The sequence below is a fragment of the Elaeis guineensis genome, chromosome 1, assembly GCF_000442705.2.
Source record: "Elaeis guineensis isolate ETL-2024a chromosome 1, EG11, whole genome shotgun sequence".
NCBI classification, from domain to species: domain Eukaryota; kingdom Viridiplantae; phylum Streptophyta; class Magnoliopsida; order Arecales; family Arecaceae; genus Elaeis; species Elaeis guineensis.
Genome location: NC_025993.2, coordinates 89,725,375 through 89,740,794, shown reverse-complemented (window position 1 = coordinate 89,740,794; position 15,420 = coordinate 89,725,375).

Below are 15,420 nucleotides of genomic sequence, written 5' to 3'. Positions count from 1 at the left end.
GCTCGTTCCCGGTGATCATACGAAGAGGGGATTGGCTGCAACAGTATGATGCCGACATTATCTATCATATGTGAAACTAAAAATTATTGTTTGAAGCAGCTTGAATATTTGAATTTAGAAAATATTTTATTTAGTTACGATTGCTTGCTAGAGCAACGATAGTTCTCGCTTCCCTTCGATTATTTCGACCAACGAATGCAACGCTAGCTGCCATTTAGCACCTTTGAGATCCAAAAATATATGATGGTGTCACATCTCGTGCATCCCAGGTTTGACAAGTCGGTAGTATATGTTGGATGATCAGGTGCAAAAAGCACAAACAGTCCAAAGGCTCTCAAGCATAAATGTTCTCTACCGCTCATAATATGAATATTATTAAGATTGTTGAGCGAAAATTTGAATTTGCGCTACTGATAGATTAGGGAGAAAAATAGGACCTAAAATAAAAAGAAAGATTTAAAAAAAAACAAATGATACGAATATTTTTGAAATGATATCAAAAAGTTTCAAATTATCTTCAACAAGATTGTCCCTTCCCTGCCACAATAACAAATAACTCAATTTCAATATTCTTTGATGCTATCCACAACCACTTTATACTAACAATTATGTGGATGTGCGTCACTTTTCCATCTTGCTAATTTGGAACAATGAACTGCGATGATCAGTTTTTGTACTTTCAATAGACAGGTATGTCTCTTACCACCAAGGTAGGAACTTTTCATCTATTTTGTTTTTTAAAAAATAGATATTATTAGTTAGCCTACACAAGATTAATGTTTGACCGGGATTCACAAAAGCCGATCATGTATGACCACGGTTTTATAAATTATAACGTGTTATTAGTATCTTTACACAATGGAAAAATGATGATGAGTAACGTAATTAACATGAGTTATAAATTAAGCTGGACTGTACCATAGCAGTTGCATGTCCTGCGTTTCTCTACCAGCGAGATGTGGCCAAGTAAGTTCTCAACCACTCATGCAATGGAAGCATAGGTTTCTGGCGCCCGGATTACCGGATCATCTGTTGATCCAAGCAAGGGGCACGCTCCAGGACATGATGTGTTTGTCCATTTTGGCATGCAAGATGACTTTATCTTTGCCCAAAGCATCATTCCTTGAGTTCAACCATATTGTTTCAACAGATGGAGTCCAATCATACAGTTGAGGTGAGTGAGAGGCATGCCCTTGTCTCATTAGTCATACGTCTTGTCAGTCACATTGAAGTTGACAAGAGCAACCTCTTTTCTTTGGCCCATCAAATAAGCATCATGCTAGATCTGACCATTTACTTGGTTGCAGGAACACTGAGTCAAGCCATCCATCATAGATCATTTTACCAGGCTGTTTACCCTAGCATTCTATGCAAAATGATTCCATCAGACAGTATTTTAATAATTTAAAATCACAAAGAGGCCGGTAATTTTTTTAATAGATATGCAACCTCCTATGTTGGGAAGCAGTCGTCTGTTGGGCTATTTCTAAGGCCTTACACCGGCCTGCATTCGTGCTATATATGGTCTCTTGCCTTGCTCGAAGGCAGATATCAATGATTCGATTCCAACTGGTCTCAGCCTCTTTTCTTTTTCTTCCCTACACTTCGGACTAAATAATTTTCATAGATCCAAGAGAAATGGCTTAGTTTACCCCAGGACTTGGACTCCAGTCTGGAGGAATGGGATAGGCATAGCCACATCCACCATGTGGTGGTACACCACCACGCCAATTACTTGCACTTGTTCCGATGGGCCAATCATGGAGATTAGTGCTTAACAAATGAAGCCCATAGAAATGATCTCATGTGATGATTGGCATGATGCACTGCCGTATGGTGCAATCATGTAGGATATAATTTCTCATAAGAAAATGGATTAAGATTAGCCCTTCCCGGTCTCAAAGAAAACAAAGAAAAAAAGAATAATCCATGATAATAGATAACTAGTGAAAGCAAGTATGACGGTCAATGCCCAGCAGTTGTTTAGTTGAAAGATGCGAGCGTCTTGGCTCCAAGTTGCAAGGCTTACAAGATAGGTTACATATCATGATCATTAGTATTTAGTCGCAGGCATATCTAAAACAATTATAGTCTTGGAGCAAAAGAATTATTGCATGGATGATTATGATCCCGCACAAATATGATTTTTCTAATCATTATCTTTATTTTTTCTTTTTTGATTTTGCTTGTTATCTTAAATGTCATCACTGAAAAGAACAAGAGATGCAGTTTCCATCTTGGAAGAGGGTTTAAGTCTTTTGCATGAAAGGCCATAGTGGACTTTGACATGCATGCGATTACCCGATCGCACACTGGAGTTGCTTTGAAATCCATGAGCATGATCAGGTGGTTGCGGATGGTCTTTCGTGCAAAAGGCCTGATCCGATCCCTTCCATCTTGTACATATCTGGCTAGCATGGAAAGTCAGGATGGATTGCAGCAGCACATTCCATGGACTCTACACCCCTCCTATCAAGACCTTCAACATCTAATTGAGAGGAAAATAGCTAGCAGGTAGGTTGTCTAAGGCTTGTATATGATGCAATGACTTCATAATTTGCCAAAGCCCACTCTCTTTTCAATAGAGAAATTCTTTGTGCACCGCGGCGGTGCACAACGCGCACACCATCTGTAGTGATTGGCTCATGTATAGATCACAATACGGCATGCGAAAAAAAAAAAAAATTTTGATCCTACACATGAGCCAATCACTGCAGGTGGTGCGTACGGTTTTACACCACCCACGGTGCACAAAGAATTTCTCTTTCAAATATGGCAATCACTTTCCTGTTCGGCTTTGGCTTTCTAAGTCCCTAATAAAGGCCCTCTAATAACAAAAAAGTCTGATTAGTTAATCTCAATGGATAGGTTGGTTTGATTTCATCTAGCTTTTAAGCTCAAACATCTGCATTCCAATAGGAACCATGAAGGTTTAAATCAGCAATTCTGTATGGTTAGGTTGATTGGTCCGTTCTGGCCGAAAGGCTTGGCCCTCCACCACTCTCTGTCTCAAAAGCTAAGCCCATCGGCGATACAGTGGGACTTCAAATTTCTTTTTGACAAGGCCCAAGTTTGGATTTTGGACTGAGTTGCAAGTCCTACGTATATGAGGCCATCAAGCCAACAAATAAAATTTTGGAAACTTTTACTTACAATTCTTTATTGATTGGAATTTGACATGTTGCCTGGGAATTAAACCATGATAGTTATATTCGTCTAACTTTCCCAAAAGTTGTGAATTACTTTTGATTTTTTTTCATTGGCCGAATGATTCTTTGTGATTAAAGCATGTTTATCATCTCCGGGTTTTAAAAAGTGAATCTCAAAAATAAGTCCATATGATTTTTCAAATAAAAAGTACCTCCCATGTTTGGTAATCCCATATTGTAAAACTATTTATTATGAAGATATTCTTTTTAAGAATAAACTTTTATAGTAAGTGAACAGCTAGGGTTGATCATGAGCTAGATCTCGGGCTTAAACCCTATTCATTTTTAGTTGGGCTTCTGGCCGGGCTTGTCTATAATTTTATGTTTTCTATTGCCAATCTGGTCAGCTGCAGTGAATGGCAAGAGTCAGACAACAATACCAGAGGCCGTAAGTTTGTTTTTAGTTTCTGGTAGAAATCACTTCTTGAATGATCTTACCAAACAACTATTTTCCTTTTACTCCAATGGAATCTTGAATGATCTCTTATCAAGAAAGCCCAACATGTACAAAGAGTCTTTAACAAATTTCATTTTATTTTATTTTTTTTGCTAAACTACTAATTCTAAATGACGAGATTTCTTATGGAGGGGGGAAAGCAATGTAAAGGTGATCATTGTCTGGTATCTGTGAGCATGTCTACATACCTAAAACATTCGGAGGTCTTGGAGTCAAATGTTTGAAGGTGCTTTTTCTGGTAAGAATGTTTGAAGGTTTTTAATCACTGCCTTTTGCTGAAGAGATGTTCAAGATATTTCAATGAGCAACGTAGCGCATGGAGATCTTTAATTCATAGTTTGCACAATACTTTCAAGACGTTCTCAACAGCCTCCAAATGAAACACTCGCTCTACTTGGAAAAATATTACAAAGGTATACTTCCTCTATGATTCATGTTTTAGGTTTAAGCTTGGAGGCCTTCTGGCACAACATTTGGGTTGCGAATAAGCCCCTTAAGAACCAGTTCCCATGTTTGTTCCAATTGACTTCAAACCCAAAAATATCTCAGTAAAGGAGCTGTTGCAATGTGAATATCACAAAAGCCTTTTTCATGAACTCCAAAATGCTAGACCATCCAAAAAGTACCTGAGATTCAAGCTCTTGTTGAATAATATCTCCACATTAACAGACGAATCGAACTTGGTATCATAGAAACGGGGACGATCAGGTTTTGTCGCGATGAAAGACTGCTACAACTTTCTAAAGCATGGAGGAATCATCTCCAAATTTGGGCAGTTTATCTGGAAAATGGCAATACCAAAGAAAGTCAAGATCTTCAACTAGTTGGCCTTTCATTACAAGATACTAACAACTTTAAACTTGAAGAAAAGACAGTTCCCAGCTCTTCAATGCAACACATTATGTGGGGAGTGTGAAGAGCATATTGGTTACTTATTCCTAACTTGCCAGTAATAGCAACAAGTTTGGGATTCTCTAGGCCATCGATCAGCAATCCCAACATCCGCAACCGACTAATTCAATACAAGAACTATGGACTACTTGGAGAGATCAACTTCCTCCAAACAATCCAAAAGCACTATGGGACAACTTGATATCATTGATTACTTGTGGAAAGATTGAAACAACCGACTATTCAGATTTGAAGTGAACTTCTCTTTCAAGATGGTGAAACTGTGCATCTTCACTTCAAAGAGCTGGCTGACCAACAAATAAGCATCAGATTGTCATCTTCAAGTTGTTGAAAGCTCTAAACACTCATGCCTTTATAAGACCCTGAAAGGCATTTAAACAGAGACATAAGATAAGAGAGTAATTTTGAGGGATAGAATTATGGTAAGACTCAATAGTGGGACATAACGACCCACTAATTTTTCTCTTCACCTGACCCTAACCATCTCGGTGGAAGGTCAATAAGACTACATTGTACATACCTCGCAATGCATATAATCCTCTAATAATAGTAATAAACCCAGGGTGCAATATTTTTTTTCATTAAAAAAAAAATACAGAGACACCTCTTAAAGTTTTCTCTTTTTATACTTAGATCCCAAAAGAAAAAAATTGCAAACGCCCCCTCAAACTTTTTAAACAATGCAAATAGCCCCAGCTGTCAGTCTCCATCTTAACATTGTCAATGGAAACTGAATAATGACCACAATGCCCTCCATACATTTTAAATACCAGGAGGTTTGTTTTTGAGGAGAAAAACTACTAGAGCCCTTTCATTTCCACTGGAGCCCTAGTCTCTAAATCCGTCATAGTGGTGAAGGGAGGGGATCACTGCACCACCCCAAATCCTAAAGCCATTATATGGTAGGAAGGCAACATCTCATGTCCATGTAAACTGTTAGAGCAGTTAAACCCTTATCTTTACTATAATGTTGTATTCTAATATTGTTTTGTTTTGAGATAATTGGCAAAAGTTGTGTATGTTAACTAAGTTATCTTGCATCATTGCAATGTAATAACATTGCATTAACAAAGTTTTTTTGTATGCATGTAGAATGGAGGATCTATTTATACTGAAGATCCACCATGGGAGATATCTTCATTTCTCCCCAGCATGCAGTATATTGGTGGCTCTATCAACTATTTTAATAATTGTAACCATGACCTAATAAGTTATATAGAGCTAGAAAATATGACGAAGGAGCAGGGCTACTAGAAGATAGAATAACTGTATTATACAGTCATCTAGTAGCCTTTGGAAGACGAATTGAAGCTTCTGTACACTGATCATTCTATGCTACAAATACTGATTGTTTGTAAGGGGAGAGGTATATAGTAATTTATGTAGAACATGTAATCAATGAGATTGATATGGATACAACTGAGCCATCCGATATACTTTCATCCATCCAAAGCATTGATGAGGTAGCTGGAAAGCCGCAAGAGGAGGGGCAGCAACAAGTACTACAAGAAAATTCATTATTAGCGATGGCCCATCGCCATCGCTAATAAAGAAAATATCGTCGCTAATAACACACTAATAAAGAAAATATCGTCACTAATGTTATGAGCGATGCAGCACTGCCGTTAAAATGCCATCGAAAAAAAGTTCGACACTAAAGTAGTATATTAGCGACGGTAGAGTAGCCGTCGCTAATAATGATATAAAGACGGCATTTAGCGACGGCATTCCGTCACTTATAATATTTTTTAAATTTAAAATTAAAAAATTTTAAAAATAACAATAGAGACAGTATTCCATCTCTAATAAGCCATCGCTAATATCTATTAGCGACGGTATTTCCATCGCTAAAGCCGTCGCTAATAGTTATATATTTTTTAAAAAAATATTTTGAGCAATTATATTTATTAAAATCTATTATAATTTAATTAACAAGTAATTATATTTATTAAAATTTATTATAATTAAATTAACAAGCAACATATATTTACGGATATTATACCAACTAATAATTAATTATCACCATCATAAATAAAAAATTAATATTATATATTATATCAAAATTAAATTATACAAATAATACTGCTTAAATTTTAAATACATTATATCAAAACTAAAAAAAAAATAATGGAGATCATCCTCCTCCTCTTCCTCTTTTTGCTCTTGTACGTCTTCTACAGCAGCAGGTGGATGAGAGCCAGATGTCCCAGCATCCTAGAACAAAAAAAATAAAATATTATTAATAATTTTAAAACTAAATTAATTAAAATTATAAAACTATTGTAATTAATATGCCTCAAGCCTAAACATTTATGAAGGGATATATTTTAATATACTACTCTGATTTTTGAACAAATTACTCTTACATATTTTATTCGATGATACGGAGCTATAGATATCCCCAGCTAGTAATCCATCAGATGGTTAAGTTAAATTTTGACCCCTTGAGTACTCTCTCCCTTCCATTTGAAGCCAAAATTGATATAAATAGATATATTTCGATATTCTCTTTCAATTCTCAAATGGATTGCTCTTACACGTTCCATTCGATGATACGAAGCTATAGACACCTCCAACCTATACATCAGATGGTTAGATTGAATTTTGACCCCCTGATATCCTCCCTCCCATCTCAAGTTTAAACTGGTATGAAGGAATATATTTCGATATACTCCTTTGATTCTCGAATAGATTATTCTTATATATTTCATTCGATGATACGGATGTATCTATACCTCCATCCTATCCATCGTATAGGTAGATTGACTTTTAACCCCCAGATCTCCTTCCTCTGACTCAACCTAAACTATGTGAAGCTTCTAAATATAAGAATTTAAAATAAGTAAATAAATTTATTAATACTATTTGACTTATCTACTATGATGGCTATGACAATGAGCTCTGCTGATCGTGCAAATATGGATCTCGAAAAATCTCAACCACCGTATCATAGATGGCATCCCGAAAGCTCTAAGGTCGCTAGTAAAAAAGCCTCTGCACGATCTTCTCGGCATATGCATCACCCCATGTTTGGGTTGTCGAGGCTTGAGAGAAGGATGTCGAAGATCAGCGAGCTACTGAAGGGTCGAAGCTATGCCCGAACCTTATAATCTGACTCCTACTAACCCCTCCGATGGTCCTGAGTCATCCCTCGAGGTCAAAAAGGGGCTAAAAGGATGGGTCATCATTGTGCCATGCTATGATGTACTCCTTGTATTCCATCTACATAGTTTAGAAATTCATCAGTGTTATTATATATATCTGTATATATAAAAACTTAATAATTAATATTTTATTTTACCATGATCCATCTGAATTTAGAATCTAAGTAATCATTGATCCTTCTAGACTGGTATGTGGCCTCCCACAATTGCAGCTACCATAGTAATGACCCAACTGCCATGTCTACAATAAATAAAAAAATTAAGTTAGTAAAAACTAACATATTATCAAGTAAATATGAGATTAATATAAGTTTAATCTCATATGAAATGGACCGTGCCAGGCACGGCTCGTTAGCTACAGTATGGATCGTGCCAGACATAGCCCATTAGAAGGGGCCGAGCTGGCTGAGGATTTGTGGCCCGCGACCAAGGCCCGTCACGGCCCATAAGGGCTTGGGCTGGCACGGCCCGGCATGACCTGCATGCTGGCCCGATCTTTTTTTTTTGAATTTAAAAAAAATTATTTTTTTAATAAATTATAAAAGAGTTAAGGAGTAAAATTAAAAATAGATGTGGGATTTCTTTTATAAAAATAAAAAATCACATTTTAATGGTGGGGGATTTGGTGTGGTCCCTACCGGTTTATTAATAACAATCAAAATGATACAAGAGAAGGAGGGGGGCTAGGACTAACCTCCAAATACAATGAGAAAGAGAGAAGAAATTGAGGTGACTCACCTCAATAATTAAAAGATAAATCTAAAAGGTTATAAAGATAAATTCAATTATAAGGATGCCCCTCCTTGCCTACCCCTACAAAGGATTTATTTGCATAGTTTATTGAGTCTCAGTCAACCAATAGCTATGCACAATCTCAGAATTTTAACAACTTTAGTTAGTACTAACCCCGATGATTTCTTACTAGCCCATAAACCTTTTAAATTCATCTGTTTGGTTATAAAAAATTTTGATGGTCTCGAGAGAATTAGCTATGACAAGTTAATCACATATTGAACTCAATTCATCGTAACTATACTCGACCTCTTTCAAGATGTTAGGCAGATCTAATAATATATAATTTTCTTTTCTTAACATACAATTTAAGTAACGAAAGAATTCATCAAACTTATAAGAAAGTTTATAAATGACACGAAGGCAGATCTGCTCGTTATTAGCCGTTAGAGCCATCGTCAAATATTTTAAAAACGTCTAATGGCTAGTTAGGGCATAACAGTTGGTACAAAGTCCACACAATGATTTATATGCATGCGCTGGCGCACCTAAAGGTAGAGGCCGATGCCAGTTTGGAGAGGCTTTTCCATTTCTTTCTTTTAATATAAAAGTAATGCTTGCTCTAAATTCATATAGCTCATTTACCAATCATACCTTACTATATATATATATATATATATATATATATATATATATATATAAAGAGAGAGAGAGAGAAAGAGAAGAAATTAAGGACTCCTGGATCAAGAAAAATAAATAATGTAGAATTGTAAAATCTTAATATTTTTATTTTTCCAAATTATCCTTGAAACTAGCCATTTTATGACTGTTAGGGGGGTTAAAATAGTAAACAATCAAAAACTAGCCATTATCCAATCCAAAAAATAAAAAAAATTGAATTAGCTGTTATGGGTCGTGCCTGACCTATAACGGCCTTAAACAGGCCATGCCTGGTATGACCCGTTTGGGCTACTTTTTTTTTTTTAAAAAAAAAAAGACCACCCATCAGGTCTGCGGGCTCGATGGACCACGAGCCGTGCCTGGCACAGCCCGTCAGACCTCGGGTCTAGGTCCATGCCAGGCCGGGGTTTGAGGTAAACGGGCCATGCATAGCATGGCCCATTTACTAGACGGGCCGTGCCTGGCACGGCCCATTTGGACCTTGATCCAATGGGCCTGGGTCGGGCCGTGCTAAGCATGGCCCAGTGCTTATGTATACTGGAGAACTCAATGATGGCCTGCCTGATGTGGTACAGTCATTATAATATGTCACATATTTTAATAGCCTATAATCTAATGGTCTTAGCTTCTTAGGTATGGATTTGCTCCATTGCATGACCTGCATATTACAAAAAAAATAAATTTAAAAAATTAAAATAAATGATCAAATAATGGTCGCTTACCGATTAATGGAACTAATTTACAAAGTTCTGTGAGTGCCGAGCAAAAATTTCTTTCTCATTTATCATCGGATTGTCTCGTCTCAGTATCTTATCATATTGCCTATACATACATAAGATAAGTACAGGATGATAAGTGGTTAAAGAGTTGAGATTATGATGGATACTTCTCAACATATGGGTCGATCTTTGTGCAGTTTAGCAAAACATATGTCTATATCTGTCGAATTTTAGTATCAATTAATATCCGATGAACCTCATACCCACCTTGGCCATGCGAGCACACCAGCATGGCATCCAAATAAATTTCATCCTGGAGGTTCCAAAGTACCAAGCAGCATTGCAAATAGGACTGAAAATCGATCGGACTGGACTGGACTACACCCCTCCTTGAGCTCAATACAAATTTTTTTTTCAAACTTCAAACTGGGCCTAGGACCTAGAATCCAATCGTTGAGATACTCCGACCACCATCGGAGTAGATGAGCAGACCAGAGCTGATCTGACGGTGGTTCGATCTTGAATCTCTATCGTCGAAGGCAGTAAGACTACTCTCGTTAAAGAGCTTCCCAGAGTGGTTCCACCTCCTAAGAATAATATTAATTTAAATAATATTATTAATTTAAATAATATTACTAATAATATTATTCAAATTAATAATATTATTGATTTAAATATTATTACTATTTAAATTAATAGTATTTAAATTCAAATATTATTAAATTAAATAAATCAAATAAACCTAATTTTAAATATTTAAAATTTAAAAGGAGGGAACAAGGTGTAGTGATGGCTCTATCGCCATCCCCAATACTCATCAGGTACAGTGCGTGGTCCGACTGGGCGTGGGTCTGATGGTGCGGTGCTCTAGCAGCACGGTTGGGAAAGAAGGGGGGAGGTTGGGGTGCAGGTTCGATGGTGCGGTTGGGGAAGAAGGGGGAGGTGGGGCACGATCGATCCAGTAGGGCACAATGGCCAGGAAAGAAGAGGGGAGGTCAAGAAGAAGGAGAGGCCGAGGCGGCAGGACGTCAGCTCCGGGAGGTTGTCGACAGTATTAGGGAAGAAGGGGACTCGAGAACCATCGATCTGGCGCAGGGATGCCAAATCTGAGGTAGGGACGATGATGCGGGGGCTGGGGGAAGGAGGTGGGGGGCTCCGACGACGTGATGGGGGGGAAGGGGGACTAGAGAAAGGGAAGAAAAGGGAGGCAGCGAGGGAGAAAGGGGAGATGGCGGCTAGTAAAATCAAGCTCATCGAGATCTGAGGAAGTTTTTAGAGCATATTATTAGCGGCGGCTAAATTACATCGCTAAAGTTGTTGCTAATAATAATTTAACTTATTAGCAATGGATAGGCATCGCTAATAACATAAATGACCATTGCTAATAAATCTTTACACTTATTACGATGGGTTCGATTTTCGTCGTAATAAGTTATCGATAAATAGAATTATTAGCGACGGCTTATTTGTCGTCACTAATAGTTGTTGCTAATAACTTAATTTCTTATAGTGAAGAATAGGATGGAAGACCGGATAAAAGGCCTATGGATGAAGAAGGATATGACATAATCAGTTCTGACAATGATCATAGTCAACCCTTGAGTGACTTCTTAGTTTCTAATGAAGAGGATAATGAGTTATTTAAGGAGTATATTGATAATTCAGTTGCTGATATAAATATTGAAAGGTAGGAGGAAGGACTTGTAGAAGAGGAGGAGATAGTTGGAAAAGAGCCTGAGATTGCTGATAGTGATGAGCTCATAACTATTGGTAGCTCATCTAGAGGTGTAAATGGGTCAGATCGGACTGGATCATGAGTGACCCCGATCCGATCCGATTTCTTGATTAGGTCTTAATATTAGACTCAGATCCAGCCCATAAAAAGATCTGATCGGATCGGATCAAATGCACAATCAAACTTCTTGACCCAATGGATCATTCGGATCGGATCAGGTCCATGTATAATCCGATCCTAGTCCATGAAATGCAGGTCCGATTTGAGTCTGGATCAAGTCCAGTTCAACATATTTGGTTGTTGACAAGAAGCATTCGTTTCATAAATAAGTCAAAAATATCCCTAATCCATGTCCAGGATGTAACAAGAGCTTTAATTAATGATTGAAGTGTACACAGGCCTTGATGTCTATGGTCGAAGTGGTAACTTTAGGCCACTTCCCACTTTCAAAAAAAAAAAAAAGCTTTAGGCCACTTCCAAGAAACAAAAAATAGTAAGGAGTACATCTAAATCCGATCGTTTTGTTCTTAAAAGGCTAAAGCAATGACTCCAATATTTGTTTCAACAAGCATAAGCCAGAAGGCTGGCCACCTCACACAAAGAACATCTTGGCATCAACTTTATGGGTGAGTTGTCACTTTAATTGGCACTCATAATGTGGAGACTAAAACAAGCCATGCAAATCATGTGACCCGATATCACAATGTAAGAATCTTATATGATGTCTCATTTACATAGCCCTAGCATGAAAACAAACTAAGTTGCATCAATATAATGACTTAGTTGAGAAGAAATGGAGATGCTTGGCTCAACTGCAAATTGATGATGTTGGCTAATAAACTAATGTTAGCTTATAGGGAAGATCTTATTTGTCATAAACAAACTCAAGAGTTGATGATTAAAGAATATTGTTGAGTATCATATCATTAGTGATAGCAAAACAAAGAAAGTGCTTTAAATTTTAATTTTAATTTTTTATTATATAAATAACAAAAATAATAATGCTAATAAAAATAATTACTATCAATATGGTGCAGTGATAAAAATAAAAGATATAAAAAATAATAACAATAATAATAAGGATATTGATGACAGAAAGGGGGAGAGGATTGGATTATATGTTCCAAAACTAAGTAAAAAAAGGTAGCCACCCATGAGCTTACCAAATATATTCGGATCCTATACAATATACTCAGATCCTATATTGGGTTCAAACCAGCTCATGTCAGGTTATTTATCTTAAGATCTAAATCAATCCAAAAAATCTTGTAGGTCAGGTCAGATCAGATCGGATCCGAATTCAGTAAATCCAAACTCGATCTGAAAAATAGAACAGATCTAATTTTAGAATCTGATCTGATTCCACAGGTTCTTTAAAATGGTTTGGGTTGGATCTAAATGGGTTGGATCAGGTTGGGTCATGGGTCAACCCGTCCCATTTACAGTCTTAAGCTTATTAGATGATGAAAAGGATAGGTCTAGCTTCCCATAATTTAATAAGGTCATAGATTTTTCAAAGCCTATAGATCTGAAGTTGGGAATACTTTTTATTTTAGTCAAAGTGTTTAGAAAAGGCTTTGAGATAATATGCTATAGACCAAGGGTTTGATTAGGAGTACAAGCATAATGAAAAAGCTAGAGTAAATACAATGTATAAAAAAAATTATGGTTGGAGGATACATGCCTCTCCCCTATAGAGGGTATCTACTTATCATATTAGAAAGTTTCAATCCATACATAAATATGAGAGACATTTTGATAATCACCTTATGAACTCCAGATGGTTGTTTGAAGCCTACATGGAAGATATTAGGGATGATACCAAATGAAGTATTAAAAGATTTGTTTCAAGAGTAAAGAAGAATGTCAAGGTATAGATCTCCAGGGCTCAAGTCTATAAGGCAATGAATGCTGCCCAGGTATGGCTACTCAAGAAAGGAGGTGAATTGGATATTTTTAAAAATTTTAATCAAATTAAAGCTTAAGCAAATATATGCTTCTAACTTGAATGATTGTGTGGTGATTATAATATGTAGCAGTAGAAATAAAAACTAAGCTAAGTTGCTATGCAAAAAATGACAAGTAAAGTAAAAAATTAAGTCAAGAAAACAAGCACAATACAAACACATAAGATTTATAGTGGTTTAGAGTAATCTGCTCCTACGTCTACTCTCCAAGCTCTCCTTGAGAATTTCACTATAATCATTTCTTGATTACAGTGTGTTTGTTTTTTTGGGCTCACAAATATATCTAGTTGATTTTTTTAGGATCACCAACCACAGTCCTACACCGATAGTTTTTCGAGCTCACTATTAATCCAGTTGGTTTTAATTTTGGCTCACCAACCACAATCATACACTCATCTAATTATGGTCTTAGACTAGCCAAAACCCCAAGTTTCTTTTTTTCAAAGAAAATTGTAAAGAAACAAAAATATAATGAATAAAATTTAACATAAAATAAATAGAGAAACAAAAACTCTTTTGAAGCATGATGAAGAGGCCAAAAGATTGCTCTTTGATGCTTGGCTTTCTCTTCTTTGAATACTGAGAGGATGCTCCAAATGTTGTGAATGATCACTCTTGAATGTCCTCTGAATTTGGTGCTTGATTTCTTTCTTTTCACTCTTTTTTTTTAATATACAATGGAGCTCTCAATTTTGAATGATTTCTTCTTTCAATCCATTTTATTTCTTTTTCTTTTGATTCTCCACCTTTAAATAGACTTGAGAATAGCTGAAGAAGAGGTTCTAGCTGTTGGAGATGACAAACTAGCTATTGGAGGGTGCTTGGGACAAAAAACTGAAGTTTTCAAAAACTAGCCGTTACAGTGTCTTAGTCAACTAACTTATCTCTAAGTCGACTAAGTCTCTCATTGGGTCGACTCAAAATTCTCTTAATCGACTAAGTATCAGACAAATAAAATTAACTTTCTATCTTCTGAGACTGGATTAACTAACTTTCTGACTGAGTCGATAAGATCCGATCTTGATCAACTCACTTGAATTCTGGATCGATTAAGTCTTCCAACTTTCAAATTCAGTCTTTCTATCTTTTTCTTTCACTATGACTGGGTTGGCTCAATTTTTATTAGGTCGGCTTAGTTTGCATGCCAAGCGTGTCAAAGATTCTTTAACAGTCTTTTTTTATCAATTTGATTTCTAGACTAGGCTTACCTTTTAAACTTGATTTAATCTTCATTAAAACTTCTACAATCATCTTTGAAACACATGATTAGTATCATCTATATTTAAAGTTTTGAAATCATCAAAATCAATCTTAGGATCAATAATCTTCTCCTTTTTGATGATGATAAAATTTTTAGTAAATGTACAATAAAAATAAATAATATATTTTAACCAAATTGGATCATGAAGTGATAAAGTAAATAATGTGAATTCATACTTCATGCATGCTCTTAATTAATCTTTAATTCATTGCATATTTTACATATACTTACTATCTCTCTTCCCCTTTTGACATCATCAAAAAGATCAAGAGAAGGATTTATGAATAATCATCAAAATCAATGAAGTAGAATTCAAAGAGAGTATCAAATTGAGAGATGTACTAAATTCAAATTTTATGGCATATCTCTTCTTTCTAAAACAAATATCTTGGTTCAAAATATGCTTAAAAATAATTCTCTCTTTGCTAGATTAACTTGAATTTAATTTTTTTTTGATCAAAATTTATCAAATTCATATCTCCTCTTTTTCCTTTCAAGTTATACACAGTCAATCAATTTTAAGAAAATAAGCTTTGTATCTTTCTCCTTCTTAGTTTTACAAATTAAAGCTAGATAATATTAC